Source organism: Ctenopharyngodon idella, chromosome 16 (genome assembly GCF_019924925.1).
Source record: "Ctenopharyngodon idella isolate HZGC_01 chromosome 16, HZGC01, whole genome shotgun sequence".
NCBI lineage: Eukaryota > Metazoa > Chordata > Actinopteri > Cypriniformes > Xenocyprididae > Ctenopharyngodon > Ctenopharyngodon idella.
In genome coordinates, this window is record NC_067235.1 from 24,064,737 (window position 1) to 24,070,736 (window position 6,000).

Here is a 6,000-nt window from a genome sequence, read left to right on the forward strand (position 1 = left end):
AAAGTTTGCTAGATAGTTACCACAGAAAAATCAAATGGATAAAAAAGCCTGAATCATTACTTAATTAGAACAATAAACAATGGCAGTTGCAAAAATTTATGATTCCTCTGTCTCGTAAATTACAGACAAAATTTATTACCACTGAAAACAAATATGGGTCTGTCGATGCACATTTATGAGGGTGTTTCATCAGGAGATTGAAAAAAATCACAGATCATATTTATACTCTTCAAAGCGTGTTTGACGTTCTTCATCGGCACTGTCTGAATGCCAAGACGTCTAATCCCTTAAACGCTTTCGAAGTCTTTTAGACCATGAGCAGAGCAGCAGAGAGGGGGGCATGGTTGTTGTTCACTTTGACATTCAGGGAACCAAAGGAAAGTTAAATGAGTTTTGTGGCTCTGAGTGAAGCTTAAATGAGCTTGATTGATCTCAATAAATAACGCTATTGAATGGGCCATTCGGCCTGGTCGTTTTGTAAATGTCGCTGGGTAGCAGAGTGGAAAAAGAGAAGTATTTTTTTTTTACCTGACAACTGCCATGATGTATTGTAGTATAGAATAAGTGAGATGTGATGGTGCAAAGTGAGTATTGACCAGAAAAGAAACTGACATTCAAAAGCGTGTGTATGTGTGAAGCTAGACATCAAGCTTAATGTGATTTTCCGTTCAATTCAATTCAACTGGCAGCGAAATGGTATTTAAATCACAAGTGTGCATAGAAATGGCTGACAGGGAGATGATTGCATGGATAGGTTAGGACAAAAAAAAAAAAAAATGCATTCAGACAGTGCGACACAAATAAACTACAGTTATTAGGCACAAATACCTGCGGCACAATGAAACTAATAGCTGCTCAAGCGATGTCATATCTGCCAGCTATTATCATGTCAAAATGACACATTAGCAGCTTCAAAGAGGCTAATGTAATAAACCATGTCATTTGAAGTCACAGCTGTGTGTGTAAGTGGACTGAACTGTCCTACGCTGTTTCACATCGTACTCATATTACAGGTTACAGTATTCAGCGATGCTGAGCCTATTTCTACCATGGATAGCGCACTAAACTTAGCAGCAAACATGTTGAAAATGGACAATAAACCTATTTATCAACACAATATTTTGCAATGTAGTACAGTGGCCCAGTAGTGCACAACACAACAAAATTTAAAAAGCAAACGTAAGTTCACAACACAAAGGAATCAAGCCACAACACAAGGGAAACAAGCCACAACGCAACAAAATCGAGCCACAACGCAACGGAAACCACTAGGGGGCTCTTGAGAGCTCAGTAAAGTTAGTTTTCCTGGCCAACGTTCTATAGAATCGGCAGTGAAATCAATACCACGATTAGTTTATAGTATATAACCACGGTATGTCGACATGAAATATTAGTTCAAAATCACATACGTGCACAATAGCTTCATATTTATACCTGTGAATGATTTGACGCGCTACCACGGCACATGATGAAGGGAACGTCTGCCAATTCCACCAAGTGGTTAAAACGTATCATTTGTATTCATTAAAATTACTTTTAACATTTAAATACAGACATGTTCAAATTCCAAAGCTTGTAGTAGGTTTCTATTGGTAAGACTTACTACAGGTGACATTTTGACAATACATACAGGGAGGTATAATTTCACCTGTAGTAAGTCAGTCTTACCAATAGGAAACTACTACAAGCACTGGAACATGAAAAAACCCTTTAAGTGGTTACACAATTTATTTTAATTTTAATTACAGTAAATTTTTTTTTTTTTTTTTTAATAAAAACAAATTGTGTACTATACATAAAAGGAGGTATTGGCACAATTTCACGTTATGGTCGCTACTACAACCTTTGAAAAAAAAAAAAAAAAAAACAAAACCTTTTGGTGAATTACAGTGATTTTTCTCCTGAAAATAATTGTTTATTGTAAGTACATGATTGTAGGTATTGACAAAATGTCACCTGTAGTAAGTCAGTCTTACTAACAGGAACTAACAAGCTTTGAAATTTGAACATGTCTGTTTTTAAATGTTAAAACAAAGTAATTGTAATGAATACAAATTATTCGTTTTAACCTCTTGGTGGAATTGGCAGACGTTCCCTTTATCATGCACTGTGGTAGCACGTCAAATCATTCACAGGTATAAAAATGAAGCTATTGTGCACGTATGTGATTTTGAATTAATATGTCGATATACAATGTTTACATACTTAAAACTAATCATGGTATTAATGTCTTTGTAAGACTGTTGACTTTATAGAACAGTGGCAAGGAAAACTAACTTTACCGAGCTCTGAGAGCCCCCCTAGTGGTCGGGAGCATTTCCGTTGTGTTGTGGCTTGTTTCCGTTGTGTTGTGGCTTTATTTCATTGTGTTTCGTTGTGTTGCGCACTACTGGACCACCGTAAAATGTAGGCTCTTATGAAGTAACATAATCAAGTGAAATGCGTATTGTTTGAAAACAGATGTCTGACTTAATTCAAGTTCAATTTGCACTAGCAGGCACACAAACACACTTAGTAAATCTGACTGAATCAAAATAATTAAAAAGGTTTAAAGCTACACTTTGTGGTTTGGGTTCTAATGTGATCCCCCTCTACATGAAAATTAGATTTCACAACAGTCTAGTTTAATAAATCTAACTGCTTATGCATGCAATGTCATAGGCTTGTGAAGATAAAGAGAGGATGTTATAACTTTGGATGGGAATTGTAAAGAATTAAATTCCAATTTTAGTGCCATTAACATATTTGGGCTTTTAGTCTAATGAATAAATAGGCCATTTAGAAAAAGTGCAATTTCATTGCCAAATGATGAGATAATTTCAATAATAAATACATTTAAAACAATTATTCAATACTACCTTGCACTAATTACGCTCTCTAAAAAGTATTACATTACTTATTACTAATTACTTTCTAAATCCAATCAACCTCAACCAGTTGAACAGAAGGATAGACATGAAACTGATATTTTTTTAAATAAATAATATAAAATTGCAATATAAAATTCTCAAAATTTCCATGCACTGCACTACATCAGAAATTTTGGTGGCCACTGAGGATAGATGCAGAAGCAACTGCTCGTAGAGTACATTCTGTCACAGTATTTTAGTACAAAGAAGAATGTCATTTGGTTTTTTCTGTCCTCACATTTTGCCCGTGAGATGATCCTGATACCTCCGGGAAAAACCGCATTGGTATCAAGGAAACCCTTCTTTACATGGTGATAAGGTGCTGATGTGTTCACTGGCTCTATCAGCTCAGTGTTTGGATCCGGATCGCGGTGCCTAATGAGATGTGGGGAGCTATTTCCCCCCTCACAGTCTGTGGAGCTCCACACGTCTAAATTCAATATCCGCCATAGAACATTGGCTCTTGCCTCCCTAAAGGCTGCCAGGGTCAGCCAAATCTCTGTGAAATTACAACATCTTTGAGTCTTTTGAATAGAATAGGAAAAAATGCATGAGAATGAAAGAGAGAGATGAAGAATGAGTGAATGAAAGAGATGAAAAGGTTTTGCTATTGAAAAGCAGCATATAATGTGTCGAAAGGCAGACAATCAGTCCACACACAGCAGCTGAAGTTTCAAAGGCATTGTGTGTCTGTCTATGTGTGTGTGTTAATGCTCATGCTCCCTGATGACAGATACATTGTACACACGTAAATCAACAAATTTCTTGTTCATTCACTCTCAAAAAAAAAAAAAAAACGGTACAAAAGCTTTCACTAGAAAGGTACCGTTTAAAAAGGTTCTAATATGTACACTCAAAAAAATGATTCTAGCTGTTCACAATAAATCAGTCCAAACTAATTATTTCAATTTCATGGAAACATTTTCCTTAATTTATTTAAGTTCACTCAACAAATTATTTTTCTGACACAAGAACCTAAATTGATTAAGTTTGTTCAACAAACTATTATTTGTTAATGGACTTGTTGTAGTCTTGTTGTATGAACCTAACTTAGTTGTGTAGAACTAAGTAGAACTTATCATATTTATAAAAGATACATACGCTGTACCGAGTCTTTCCGAAAACAGCTGAGCGCCTGGAGGCATGCCGTGTGAGCAGAGCACGCGCAGCTTTTGCCTAGCGATCGCCTGCAAGCTATCAATGGTCAGCTAAACAAATGTATTTAAACACACACAATACACCATCGCATTATCCCTGGATAACTTTTGAATCACTATAATGAATATAGCGTATAGTGAATGATGAATAATGAATTTATGAATTCACTACGTTCGTGTTTTTTACATTATATGCACTTAGGCGCCTATTGCCAACAAAACAGACATTTTAAGCAGTTTTACTCACCACCTGCGGTTCCGACTCATGACCGAGATCATTATCGCTGTGACCGCTCCATCTTTTAGTTTCAAACGATCTATAAATCCAGCGTAGAACTGGGCCTTGTTTATAAAACCATAAGCGCCAATCCTGAGGGCTCGAGCAGCCACAGAAAAACACGAGATATTCTCCATTCATTTTAACCAATAAAAAAGTGATTGCAACTATCAGTTTCTATGGTTATTTTAATAACAAATATCGAGTGTGCATCAATGTAATGCGTGAGCACAAATCTCTCAGCTCCACTTAACACTGGATTCTTTGGGAAGCATGGTTATCTTTCCCTCACAACCAAAAACACACTTCTTTGGTGACATCGCTGATTTTGTGGTCTAAAAACAATGTGATCTTTTTCGAGCAAGTCCTGTGTAGGGCTGCCGACGACTTCCGTAAAGCCGAATGCGCATTGCCTGCTCTTGCTCTCTCGCTCTGGTCGATGAGACTTGTTCTCATCCTCGTCCTCTTCTCATCCTCGTCTCGCTCTCATCTCATCCTCTTCTCATCCTCGTCTCGCTCTCATCTCGTCCTCTTCTCATCCTCGTCTCGCTCTCATCTCATCCTCTTCTCATCCTCGTCTCGCTCTCATCTCGTCCTCTTCTCATCCTCGTCTCGCTCTCATCTCGTCCTCTTCTCGTCCTTGTCTCATTCTCATCTCGTCCTCTTCTCATCTCATCCTCGTCTCGCTCTCATCTCGTCCTCTTCTCGTCCTTGTCTCATTCTCATCTCGTCCTCTTCTCATCTCGTCCTCGTCTCACTCTCATCTCGTCCTCTTCTCGTCCTTGTCTCGTCCTCTTCTTCCCCCTTTAAGGACTTTTTCCCCACTGTGGCCTCTGGCCTGCCACAGGGGATTGCAATGCACTTTTGTTTTTAAAGTTGCTTTGGAATAATTTTCAATGTGAAAACAGCTATACAAAAAATAATTATTTCATTTAATTTTAAGTAAATTTGACGTGGTTCGTTTCTTTGCTTTTATGCTAAGTTTAATTTGATTGGATTGTGCCTCCTATAACACATCTATCATAAGGGCCCTAGTAACTTTTTAAAGTTGTTTTAACATTTTCTTTTATGTAAGAAATGACTTTAAATGTCTAACTGACACAACCAACTTAAAAATCTTGAGTACATTTATTAAAGTGAAAATAATATTACTTTTTTTGAAGTACAGTTTTTATTCACCTTAACACCTCAGTAATCTAATTCTCCAGCAGTGCATTTGAAGCATCATCTTTCACTCGGAAAGGCTTTGTCTCTTTGTGACGATGCATTCAGACAAGCTGTTATAGACATGTCTTCGCTGACCACAGGTCCAATGCCGTCTGCTCTCCAGTGGAGCTCAGATGAGGACCAATGACTCCATTGAATGGTGTTAAGGAGAGTAGAGCTTTTAGTTCTGTTTGAATTATATTGCCAATTCAATTTAAAACCAGGCCAGTGCAGAAAGGGCAATATGCCAAGGCTCAACCTCAAAGCTTCACCTTTGCATGTGGAAATTATTTTTTTTAGATGTTCTTCCTGGACTACAGGCTTCAAAAGTCTCCTCCAGAGTGGAAGCTGATCAGCAACCAGGTAAACTGTGCAAATATGATTTCAGAAATAATCTTTTATTTCCCTCTGCTTGGCAAGGGGCGAAGTAATCAATTGGTGTGGCGCAGAA